Source organism: Aedes aegypti, chromosome 3 (genome assembly GCF_002204515.2).
Source record: "Aedes aegypti strain LVP_AGWG chromosome 3, AaegL5.0 Primary Assembly, whole genome shotgun sequence".
In the NCBI taxonomy this organism is placed as follows: Eukaryota; Metazoa; Arthropoda; class Insecta; order Diptera; family Culicidae; genus Aedes; species Aedes aegypti.
In genome coordinates this window covers 270,191,145-270,205,061 of record NC_035109.1, presented here as the reverse complement: position 1 = coordinate 270,205,061, position 13,917 = coordinate 270,191,145, and the positions used below count along the sequence as shown (strand labels likewise).

The 13,917-nt window shown below is 35.3% G+C and overlaps 1 protein-coding gene across 1 annotated transcript in view; it reads right to left on the bottom strand.

Annotated features, from left to right (window-relative positions):
• Nucleotides 1-9,322, bottom strand: part of LOC5577230 (Ig-like and fibronectin type-III domain-containing protein 1) — a 643,389-nt gene extending 634,067 nt beyond the window's left edge. Inside the window, exon 1 of the mRNA XM_021851413.1 lies at nucleotides 8,309-9,322. The gene's annotated coding sequence lies outside the window, so the exon portion shown is untranslated. The remainder of the gene's footprint in view (nucleotides 1-8,308) is intronic.
• Nucleotides 9,323-13,917: the final 4,595 nt, after the last annotated feature.

The window sequence follows — 13,917 nt, the reverse complement described above, 5'->3', positions numbered from 1 at the left end:
ACAGGCATAATGATGTACCACGATAGCGCGATTTGGCTGAAAACTAATCCCGTTGATTTATTTGATTTTTTTTTTGGTGAATTGAATACTTACACTCACTATCTATGAGTTCAAGCTGAATCATAAAATTAACCTTCCCTTTGACCGCTGACTAGTAACAGCTTATAGATTCGTCTTACATTAATACACAAATTTTCTGTTTCTACGAACAACAATCTTACAACCACCACTGCCGAAAACATCGTCGAACCGGGTCACAGTATCGCTTCCTGGAACTGTAGCTGAAACACATTCCAAACAAATACTTGATCCTTTCCTTCGAAAAACACCCAGTCTATTGTTTTGCCTGAGCCACAATCACCTGCCAATGCTCTCCCTTCAATTCAGTCAGTATCCACTTGAGAAAAAGTTGTTTATTTCTACAGTAGCTGCGAATAATGTGCGTCAATTTCCAAAATTCTTGACATGCTGTCTTAATTCAAAAAATAATATCCAGTCACGCTGCGACCACCAATTCACGGAAAGTAAAATCAAAAACACACACACCAGATGGCGTAATTTTGGGATAGGATTGCGTCTCAATAGACCGGTACAAGTTGTTCTTAAGCGATTTAGACATTTGTCAACCATTTATATAAATAGATGACTACAATTTTAAATACGAAAGTACTATTTTTTACAGTTTTATAAAACAAGACATTGTTCATAACACCATTTTTATTCACCTTACGAAATAATGTACTTGAATGATATTGCAATTCTCAAATTGTATGAAATAGATAAAGTCCTACATGAACAGTTTTATGATTCATTTTCGCTTGACGGGTTTTCCTGGCTGAATTATTTGATATTGATAAGGAGGCCTTCAATACGACGCATATTGTGGCCAAATATGAGCTTTAAAACAAACTTGCCAAAGTACCGTTTTGATTCATATTACGGACAGCTTCAAATTCCGGACACTCTTGTTTGTATGGGAAACATTTCACACGAAATGTTTCAATTTTCGCCGTCCAAAAGTTCTCATTTTCGAGGCTCGTTTTATTAGATTTTTTCCGTAAATATCATTGCAAATTTATAATGCCCAACTACCTTAGACGTCTCTTAAGTGGTCGAAAGATTTCAATTGATGATTTGACTGTTCCATCAATGATTATCATGAGCTGTCCGTAATTCGAATCAATACGTCCGGAATATGAGGCAAAAGTGAGGGAGCGTCCGGAATAAGAATCATGAAAAGGCCACACATTATGATTTATTTAAAATTATTCAAGTTGCGGACGAGTATTCTTTACCCACCATCCGAAAGTTAAGGGCTACCGACGCTCGGTAACGTTAAAAAATCATACAGAATGCTTTATTTTGTATGGTCCAAGCTGGGTTATACTTCACTGAGGCCTTAAGTGTCCGTAATATGAATCAAAACGGTAAATCGAAAGTGCCACGAATAGGATCTAGCTCCTCATTCGTGTAATAGGTACACGTTTCACAACACGAGCATTTTCATATTTTTTGCATCCGTTCAACTAAAGATACACGCACTCGATAATAAAATGTTAAGCATTGCAAAATTGAACATTTGCTCAGTGTAACCATTCGTTGTTTTCGGCAACGGAATGGTTACTTAGACTCATTATGTAGAAATTACTGCACTATTACTGAAATCATTTCTCTAGTAAATCGAAGATTCATCTTCTCAAAAATTCACCTAGAATTGGAATACAAATCCGCTGATAGTATGAGAAATGTAAACTATTCGTCTTATCAAGAATACAGAAATGTATCAATGATTTTATACTGGGCGCCTATTAATAATAATTGAGCAGTCAAGAGGCTGTCAAGGGTGCCGATACTTAAAAACGAGTTAAGGATTGAAATACTTTCAATTTAAATGCATTAATCAAATAGCTTTTCAATTATATTTCACAAAAACAGATTAAAAATAAGATTCTATAATGAACCAGTGCCTCCATTGTAGAAACACTGTTCCAGTAACTACGCAACCAACGACAGCAAAATATCAATACAATTTTGCATAAGAATATCATAAATATACAAGGCATGTTAGTTTTTCTCACAATATTTGAAATTAATCTTACATTTTCTGTAAGTGTAAGGATCTTTTTTTGTATTACGTCTTATTTGGGTGTAGTGGTATACATTGATTTCGTTTTAAATGCAATGCTCATTCAGAGGAATGAAACAGGAGGATTAATATTTAAATGGTTTTATTTTGTATTTACCCCCTATACTGAGAAAATTTCAGCAGTACATATTGATCAATACAAGTCAACATATGATAAAAATCGCATTACCACTAATACTGGTACCCCTTCTATTGCTGGTTTAGCCATCCTACCAGAAACAGGGACTCTTCAAAAATCGTTTCGGAATTCAGGGTCATAAAAATCATAAAAATAGGATTTTTCTGCAGATTTCCTCAACGATCGTCCACAAAATAATTATTAGGAAACTACCGAGAATCTTGTTCAATTCTAGAAGTAGTTCTATTAATATGCCGAAGATCTTTCCAGAACGCGACATAAATTTCTAACTGATTCTGTTAAGTAAAGTTACCATGTCATAGATTTTTTTTTTTCAGAAATACATTATGTGGAGTTCTCATAAGTGGTTTTGATTGTTACTGAAGATTCTCCCAATTCAGCAGATACTTCAGTATTATGCAACATACAGTATTGGATAAAACATTTGCAACTTTATCGAATTTCTATCAGAGTTTCTGTGCACGTGCTGTAGCCTTAGATGCAGGAGCCTCATTGCTTGCATGTACACAAGCGCGCTGTACATTGTGATACCTTTTGTGGTGCGTCTCATCAAACGTACATTCAACATTCAGAAATGCCATAAGAGCTATTTCTTTCCTAAGAAGTATGGCTTCTATTCTGTTACAAGTTTATTGAGAGCTGTGACTGTAGAAACTTGATGTTAACTAAAAGGATTTCTTGGCAAATGTTTGCATTTTAGGTATTCGTTTATAATATTTTCCATGATTGTAGAATTGTGAATATTAGACTTATTGGTTTGAACGAATGTATATGTGTTGTATTGTTTTCGTCATATTCAGAATAGAGACAACCCGAACTTGGGTCCATATTTCTGGTTCATGGCCAAGAGATCTGCTAGCTTCAAAGATTCCCAGGTATCATTGGTATCTGAATGACAGTTTTTTCAGCCTGAAATGAGCTATATAAACAGTATTTTTGTTGAAAAAGCTGTTATTCAGCTACCAATTTTACTTGGGTTATTATAACACCGCTTGCGCATAACGGCTCACCATAGTAGCTTATCCGAAATAACTTGAAACTATTGAGAACCAGAGCTACAGGTCCAAGGCCCTGATAAAGTTCTGACCGTGGTCATCATGTAAAGAACAAACGGATAATGTTGTATCGTGTCAGCACCGAGGAGGCAGCCCCTCGTGCACGATGTAGGTAGCGCAACCCTGGTTAGGTGGCAAAGAAGAAAGGGAAAAGTAGAACAAACGAATTGATTTTACGGCAGCAGACCCGGCAACGAATAAAGGACAACGATGGGAAAGTTTGTTCTTAGAACGTGGGAACTTTAAATGAACCCGCGCGTGTCTCGCTCCTGGCTCGTGAACTGCGGAATGTCGGCGTGAACGTGGCAGCTAAGACCACGAATACGTTGGATGTACGCAGTGGAAGAGGACCTGGCGACCCTAAACGTTCGGGGCAACTGGAGAAGTTTCGCCCAAGACCGACGAAGATGGAGATCTACAGACAATACACCCGGCAATTGCATGACGCTACGCTGCAGGTAGGTATTATAAAAGTGCTGGACTCTCTTGTCCACCGTTCTATAGAAGTGCAAGGAAAATATCATCTCTCCAAGGAGACATTAAAGGTTAAAGGTTTTCTCCCAGTTTATCGCCTTATCCACCATCGCTCGAACCTTCGAAACTTGATTCTGGAAAAATAGTTTCTATCATTGTTTGAAGTATTTCTTAGGGGCTGTCTATTAATTACGTAAGATCATTTTCGTTTTTTTCCGCCCCCTCTCCCTCATCTCATGGAAAGGTTTTTTTTGTACAAAAACCAAAAATAAATTGTATAGCGCTTAAGAAATTTCAGAACTCTCCCCTTATAAACACTTATTCAATTGATGAACGGCCATTTTGTGTCGAAAATAAACCAACGGTTTGTCTTTTTCAAAGAACCCGAAAAATTTGAATGGTTTTAAAAAGAACTTTCTGTTCCTACATCTGTATTTTTTGTATGTTTTCAAAATAGATTTTGTTCCAAGTTGATCTTAGAAAAATTACAAGTTATTCTACGAGATTTTCTTAATTCCTTGTTATAATTTTGTTTTTTTGTTATGGGCAATTGAAAATCTCCGAGATTTATTCTTTAAATTTTCAAAGAATTCATTCCACAAAGAAACATATAAATTTAAGAATTATGTCTTAATTGGGCAGGGCATCTAGTATTAATTATTACTATATTTTTTGTATTTTTTCTAGTTGTTTTGATGTTACAATATATGTCGTTCACTTAGCCGGGTGGTTAGAGTCCGCGGCTACAAAGCAAAGCCATGCTGAAGGTGTCTGGGTTTGATTCCCGGTCGGTCCAGGATCTTTTCGTAATGGAAATTTCCTTGACTCTCCTCGGCATAGAGTATCATCGTACCTGCCACACGATATACGAATGCTAAAATGGTAACTTTGTCAAAGAAAGCTCTCCGTTAATAACTGTGGGAGTGCTCAGAAAGAACACTAAGCTGAGAAGCCGGCTCTGTCCCAGTGAGGACGTTAATGCCAAGACGTAGAAGAAGGCGCGTTCACGTTCAAAACCATGGGAAGGACAAACACTGACAAATACTTTGTGCACAGCGAAGCTAAGAAAAATGTTAACCCAACACATAGAGTAAACGAGAAATAGAAAGTTATTATATCTAAGGGACACAACCCCAAAAAGCGTCAGTCGTTACCACAAAACTAAGCATTCCTTCTTTACTAGGGTTATTTAAAATATAGGATATTAAACACCTGTTGCTTAAAAAAGAAACCTAAAAGGAACCAAAAAAGGCCATAAGGAGACCAAATAGAAAGCTAGAAAATAAAACCAAACCTTATAGGAGCCAGAAAATAAGAGTTTGGTTCTAAAACCATCAGATATTTATCTAAGATCTTAGACTTTTTTTAGAATTCCTCGTGACATTACAAGTATTACTGCTCGTATTACTGTTTGTGTTTTTTTTCACGATTTTCTCTAGAAATTTCACTAGAAATTATTTCAGGTATGTTCAGAAATTTCTGAAAGAGTACATTTAGCTATTATTTCCCAAGGAATTTCTCGTAAGAGTTAGTACGATTTGATCGAGTTTATATGTATATTGAACAGATGATAAATAGTTTAATTTATTTTTCAAGCTTTCTGCGAATTTTGTTCTTGTTGAATCATGGGTAGGACAAACCTTTGACTGTCCTATCCAGGTTTTTTGTGCGTAGTACATGTCCTACCTGTCCTACCCACTTCCCGTGCCACCAATGAGATATTATTGTTTTATTCTAACATTGATTCAAATTTTCCTCATTTTAGTGCTCTCAGGATTGCTGTTAGTTACTGATTGTTTCGCAGGCCTTGTGATATATAAAGATTCTCATCTTAAACACTCCAGTTTCATTTTATATAAGGTACAGTGGGGGAAGTATATCAGTGGGGTAAGTGGATCATTTGTCCATATTAAGCATAAATACTTGAATATGTTGAATTGTTTCGCACCATTGCTTCGTTTTAGGTTATATTCTTATGTCCACACTAATACTATTGTAAAACTGGTAATACACGTACATTTACACAAGCAAACTTGTTGGTTGCAAAAATCAATTAATTTCAAAATTGTTTTCTATCAATCAAAAATCCATTGTCTTTGTCTAAAAGCGATTACTATTAGTTTTCTTCAACACATGGTGAGCATTTTAGTTCTAATTGAGTGCATCACAATGAAAAATATGTGATTTAAAAAAAAATACTGATGTATTGGACATGGTACACTTCCCCCTATTTTTTATGGAATGGGGTAAGTGGATCAAGCATTATTATCGCATATTAGTAGACTGCTTATGCGAATTTTAATAAGTTTGAATATCCTCAAATGTTGTTTTCCTTTAACTTCCTTCATTCCTAGCTTAAATTTGTCAAAGTTCCATAGAAAATTTGAATTATTCCACCTAAAAGTATTTTGAATCTTTCTGGTATAAAAAAAATATATAAAAGAATGAAAAATGCAAAATTAAAACAAAACCTTTCATGGTTCATCCAAGCTGAATTATGTAAGAGCAAAATAAACAAAATTTCCAATCATTTCGTACCTTATTAAACGATAACAATTATTCTAGATGGATGGTACAAGAAAAGAATAAAAAGATTTCAGTTTGTTAAACAAAAGTAAATGTAACTAATATTTTCAAACTACGAGTGTTTTTCGAAAACATCATTAGAGAATAAAATAGATGAATTTTCTCTAATTTATTCTAGTAACATATGTTTTTAGTGTGAATTAATGTATAAATATTTTTCATAATATTTTGATAAAATAGAGATACATTTTAATTTAAAAAGTATCTAAATGTTACTTAACTAGCACTAATAACAAGAACGAGCGTAATATTATTCTTACTATACATAATTACACCTCATTTGTTTTGAGAATAAATTTTTTATATGGATGATCCACTTACCCCACCATGCTGGGGCAAGTGGATCATTTGTCAAGTCCCTCATACTCAATACATAACAATCAGAAAATTCAAAATAATAAACGATTTGAATTACACTGTTGGACAAAAAAAGTCGATCTGAATGCACAGAGACCGGACAACCCGGGCTTGACAGTATAAAAATAAACAAAAATACTGGCGTTTTCAGAATGTTCGTGTCTGCCCCAGGTCATTTTTAAAATATATTTGAACTTTTTGCATTTTTTATTTAAAAATCTAATCTGATCAATAAACCGACACAGTGTTTTATATTCAGGACAGCGGAATTCATGTACCATATAATGTTTTAAACGTTAAGTCCAATATGAAGAGTTGTAATAAGATTTGCAGGAAGCCCTCCCCCCTTTTTTGCACCCTCCCCATTTTTAAAGTATCGCAAATGATGGAATATTTGATGTACAGGGGGTTGTCAAAATAACTGGGACAGGCAAAAATTGGGCCAACTTTGGAATGCTGTAACTTTGACAAAAATTAACCGATTTCAATTCTTTAAGAAGTAATGGACGGGTCAACTAATCTAGTTTTGAGGTAAATCCACGGAGATGAACTATGACCACCGGATACCGGTGATAATCCGGATTTCCGGAAGCATGTCTTATGCAGTAAAATTATGACATGTTTTTAGCAAAGGTCTCGGCTAAAAATTCAAAATTTTACTACACATGGAGATAGAAGATCAAATTCTGAAGCGATTGGTGCGCCAAGTATCAAGATCGATCCAGAAACAACCAAGATATGGCCATTTCCCCGGAATCGGTGCCGGTAGTGGATCCGAATTGGGATCAAACAATTTATTCAATCAAAATATGTCGCGCAATATTGTTTTCTCCCTAGCTTATCATAAAATATCCTATTATAAATTGTACAGATTTGGCCACTCATGGCGCCGCCAAGTGCCCCGAGGGAACCTTGCATAGGGGACATTTCAATTTTGACACCAAAGCATATTATGCGACGGCTCATTCTTCATGTCTTGTCGTAAATAGGGCAACTGCAGACTCAAAACGGATAGTTGACTACAGTGACTACTTCCGGGACCACCGGATGTTCCAGAAGGAACCTGTAATTAGGGACAATTGAAATTGAACTCCAATACATATTTGTTTTTTTCAACGATTTTAAACCGTGTCGAAAAGTTGGTTGAAAAATGGGTCTGGTTCAAAATGACCCAAGGGATGGGGTAGAATGCCATATAGTATGGAGAGCTAAGAGTCAGCAACCATGCTTCTCCACGGATTTGCTCCGTGGCACAAAAAAACACTTATTCGCTAATTAAGTTAGCGAAAAATCCTATGACCTAGGCAAAAACATGAAAATCAGAAAATTAAAAGAAAATCTATGAGCTTATTCCAAGCGCTTATAGCGACAACTCTTAGATGTACCCATAGTTTGGCAAAGAATACAAATTAAATACATCTACAAGTGATTCGATGAGTGAGGGCATTGAACCATTCTCTTTCTTATTTTGTGGCTCTCGATGGTTCAATGTGTTCCGTTGAAAACATCTGATTAATTTATTCTATAAATAAGTTGAATACTTACACTTACTGTCAACGAATGCAAGCTGAATCAGAAAACCAACATGATAAGTGATTACTGAGTAGTTACTGCCAAAGCTTCGTCTTATAGTATTCCACTAATTGTCTATTTCTTTGAAAAACACAACCACTGCCAAAAAATCGTTGAATCTCGTCACAGTATCACTTCCTGGAACTTGAACACGTTCCACAAAAACACTTGATCCTTTTCTTCGAAAAACACCCAATCTATTGTTCTGCCTGAGTCACAATCACCTGCCGATGTTCTCCTTCCAATCCAGTATCCAGTCAAGAAAAAGTTGTTTACTTCCACAGTAGCTGCGAATGATGTGCGTCAAATTCCAAAATTCTTCACTTGCTGCTTTCAATACAAAAAAAATCCAGTCACGCTGCGACCGCCAACTCACGGAAAGTGAAAACAAAAACACACACCAGATGGCGCAATTCGGGTACAGGACTGCGTCTGAATTTTAAACGATTGTGATTCTCTCCACGAATTCAGACCAGATCGTCAAAACAGCACAGCGCTTCCACCGCAGATTCTGATTCAATTGCCGAAGAGCACGTGTCAATAAAGCTGGCACAACGTGGTACTTGCTGGATAATTCATTCACCGTGAATAAATAATCTGCAATTTCCTTCCTTTAACTTGCTTCTTCTTCAATCACCAGAGTAACACTTCCCAGCAAGGTAAGAAAAATCTTTAATACTGCCTTTTACGAAACACAACACCCACACTCACGTTTCGCGAAGTAAAGGGTTGATCCGTTTTGGGGGATTCCTTAGCAGCTTCCAGTCACACACTCCCACACACCACACTTCCACGGCACAGATGTTCCGAGAAGGGCAAGGTTCTCTACCTTTGGAAGGAATGTTTGCTTTCGCCAATCGCACACCTTGATGAAGGATGATTTTCTAGAACCCCTAGAACCAGACAAGAACAACTCTGAGCGCCAAAACGGAACTGGGGAGCCAAAAAACGGGGAAAAGATCCGCACACGACCAAGTCTCGACGCGAACTGAACGGCGCTCTGAGCGGAGCAAAGTGTTTTATAACTTTCCGACAACGGCCGGCGGTTAGATGGACGGAGCGTGATTGGGGGAGTAGGATGGGGAAGATGGCGAGACGGTGATGCATGGGGACTGGCTGGTATGGCATCGCGACGGAGTTCAAGCAGAAGCAGCTGTTTGCCGCAACAGTGGTTGTGGCCCCCCTGATTGTGGAGGAGCTTGGATAGGGTTCTTAGAAAGTCCAAAAAAGCATTTCGTGTCAATTCTTCCGTCTAGTGCATAATTCTATATTCATTATTGAATACCTCACAAACAATAAAGCTTTAATAAGTTCCTTTATTATAATCACTTCAAACATTATATTCATTTCCTTTATCTAGGTGTTCTGTTTTAAGCAAAACTAGCAACTTAATAAAGCTATTATAAGCATTTTTCTAGCAACATATTAAATTTCAGTTGCTGCTTCACTTCATAATTTTCAACAGAGAATTGAATTGAAAAATATATGTTTTCAATAAATTTAACCTTTATGTAAGAAAAAAATATTAAGGAATTAAAGCTAAATAGTTTTCGTCTTGATCCATTCATTTGCTTGGTAACAAGAAGCTGCACACTCGGTTACCAATGGCTCTTAGGGCGAGACCACAAGTTATGCGAGAAGTGAATCATTCTGTTCAGAATGACTTTTTCAAATGGACTTATGGAAGAAAGCAAGCTGATAGGACGATAGATAGAAGCTTCTGCTGGATTTTTGTCCCGTTTTTAAATTGGTATCGTAAAACGGGGTAACTTTTCGAAGAAAACTTGAATATTTACGCATGCTGCTTCAAAGAATCATAATTTATATTTTTAAAACAAGTACTGGCATCCTAGCTATTGATTGCAGTTGATAGTTTGCCAAAATATTTATTTTGAATGGATATATAAATTTTCATACAATCGAAAGTCGGTTTTCTGTTTTGGGGTAACTTTGATAATCGAACAAAATTGAATAAATTACAGAACATTTATAGGGCATTGCATACCTCTAGGCGTTTAACGTTATATGTAAATTTCTGGCTTAGATTACAAAAATGGTCCCAGTTTGTGAAAATGCTTTTCGCCAAGAGATTTGAGACCAAATTTAAGTTCTATGATAACGAGGTTGTCAAAGATAAGTGACCAACTATTTAAAACTACATCAAATAGTGATCGTAGAACAGATTGTTTGTAAGGATTTTAAAAATGCTAAGATCGCATCAATTTTCAATATTCGTACATGGAGTCTCATATTTTCTCGATTCAAATGAAAACAGCTCTTACATGAAGTGTCATACTAATATTCTTTAGTTTTACATTCGTTTTGCTTAACCAAATAACAGAAATTATGATATTTCGTTTAGTATGTGGTGGGTAACGTACTATCAAAGTTACCCGCATTATCAAAGTTACCCCGTTTTACGCTACAACCTTAGTATTTTTCCATTAGTCAGAAAAATATAGTAGCTGGGGGTAAAACGCGCCGTCTAAGGAAGGGAGCGTTTTCATCTATGAAGTGCATTATTACAGTACTGGACAGAATAAAGTACGCATTGGCCGTTTTTCCATACAAAATGGTCATGTTTGGAGATCTGAATCTCAGCTTTTAGTGGTCCGATTGATTCGAAATTTTCACCACAGCCTAGATATAACATAGATTTTACTCAATTAAAATATCACTGCATTTGAAACACAATCTTTTAAATTATTGAAAATCTCTCAATTTGCCAAAAATTGCAAAATTAAATTTTGAAAATATTTTGAAAACAACCAGTTTTACCGAAAAATTATGTTCTGCAAACTTGTGTGTCTTATCAAATTGTACATTTTTGCAGAAGGACATATTGCTCTAACTATTTTCATTTAGAAATTATTTTTACTCTAAAATTTTGTCATTTTTATCAAAATTTGAGGTTTGCTATAACTTAAAAGTTCGTTCATGAAAAACTATAAATCTCTAGCCTAGAAAATTTGAGGTTACTTTCAAGCTGCGGTGAAAATTTCAGGTCAATCGGACTACTAGAAACCGAGATATAAGACTCCAAACTTTATCATTTTGTATGAAAAAACGGCCAATGCGTACTTTATTCTGTCCAGTACTGTATAAGCTCTTTTCTAACCATTATCTCATAGACAAACATGTTTTCTATCAAATAGTTAAAACAGCCATCCATTTTTTTGGAGATAATAAACCAATTTTTAAAGAATGCTTGCTTAACTGCATTTTTATTTTTTGCGGTGCAAAACGTGCCAATTGAGCTCGACGTTAGCCATACGCTCGCACGCATGCGCAATCATGCTTGCATATACATTGCATACCTAGCACTGTGTTTTATTTTCTCGTTTTCATGCGCTTTTTGAATAGCGCCCTAACCGTTGATTTTAGCGATATAGTTTGTTCGGAGAAGTTTCTTGGTATATTACAGGGTGATTACTAATTCCTGTCAGTAAAGTAAATGATCGTAGATAAAAGATGTATGTATGAATTTTAATTTCCGGTGTACATCCTGTTTTGCACATCTATAAAATTTGTTTTGACAAAGTAAAGCTTAAATCTTTTTCATTTACCTTAGTTTTTAGTCATATGTGTTGTTTTAATGACATTGCACCTGGCACGCACGTTTTCCACAAATATGTATTTTAGACTAAACTCCGCTGAAAAAATTGCCTGATTGAAACAGCATGTTATCACAATCTTCTAGACTTACTAGGGAATAGCATAAGACTGATTATGGAAAATTTTAGTGAAAAAATATGTCTTTTTTGGTAAAAATATATGCTTCTGAATAACGTGCGTGTTAACTGTAATGCTTCTGAAACAACACTCGTGGCTGGAAATTGAGGTAAAAAAATTAATATGTTATCTATGTAAAGCGGAGACAAATGTTATAGATATCCAAAACTGGATATGCACTGGTAATTAAAATTCATACAATCATCTTTTTTGTATGATTACTTATTTTACTGACAGGATATAGTAATCACCCTGTAAAGCGCAATTTTTGACGAAGAAAGTTTTGTGATCAATCCACCTAGCAGTGAGATAGAAAAACTATTGTTTCAAAACATTTAGATAGACATATGGAGTCTTCGACAAAGTTCTAGAACTGGTTATTTGAAACAACTTTGTCGAAGACACAATTTTTCTATCCCTCATACTTTTTGAGATATATGCCGTTGTATGTGATTGACCCCTAAAAATCATATTTTTTATCATAACTTTTTTCCAAGATTTTTAACATTTTTTGTGTTTTCTGCAAAGTTGTTTGTCATAGAAAAACGCGTGTTTTGGCTGAACATATCATCACCCTATCTTTTAAAGTAACAAAGTTATTCATGAATTATTCTTTTTTCAAGGGGTAGTTTAGGCCTCTATAACTGGCTTCGGCACAAAATGGCGCAGACAACACTTACAAATCATGAAAGTACCATATCTCCCCTTTTGGCAGTTGATAAAAACTTTTGTCTATAAGCGTCTTTGCATGGGTTTTTACTATCAAACAAATAAGCCTTATTAAAACGAATTCGACTGATAATTCTTTTACTTTAAGAGATAGAGAGGTGCAATGTTCAGCAAAAACACGCGTTTTAAGATGTTTGTAGAAGACATAAAAAATGTTAAAAATCTTGTAAAAGAGTTACGAATTTTTTAACTTAAAGTACACAAATTTGTATGAAAAATATCGTTTAAAATCATTTTCGTTTAAAACTTTTTACTTAAATTTTAAACATTTTTCATGTCTTCTATAAAGTTGTTAAACATCTTAAAACGCGTGTTTTTGCTGAACATTGTTCCTCTCTATCTCTTAAAGTAAATTAATTATCAATCGAATTCGTTTTAATAAGGCTTATTTGTTTGAAAGTAAAAACCCATGCAAAGACGCTTATAGACAAAAGTTTTTATCAACTGCCGAAAGGGGAGATATGGTACTTTCATGATTCGTAAGAGTTGTCTGCGCCATTTTGCGCCGAAGCCAGTTATAGAGGCCTAAACTACCCCTTGAAAAAAGAATAATTCATGAATAACTTTGTTACTTCAAAAGATAGGGTGATGATATGTTCAGCAAAAACACGGGTTTTTCTATGACAAACAACTTTGTAGAAAACACAAAAAATGTTAAAAATTTTGGAAAAAAGTTATGATAAAATATATGATTTTTAGGGGTCAATCACATACAACGGCATATATCTCAAAAAGTAGAAGAGATAGAAAAATTGTGTCTTCGACAAAGTTGTTTCAAATTGCCAATTCTACAACTTTGACGAAGACACCATATGTCTGTCTAAATGTTTTGAAACAATAGTTTTTCTATCTCACTGCTAGGTGGATTGATCACAAAACTTTTTTCGTCAAAAATTGCGCTTTAATATACCAAGAAACTTCTTCCAACAAACTATATCGCTAAAATCAACGGTTTGGGCGCTATTCAAAAAGCGCATGAAAACGAGAAAATAAAACACAGTGCATAGGGGCGTTTGATCAGATGTTATTGTTCAGTTATTGTATACATGCTAATTCTGAGAATGTGCATTTATAAGGTTCAAAGTGGCGCGTAACTACAGCTTGGCATTAGGGGCTCCTGGGGTAAT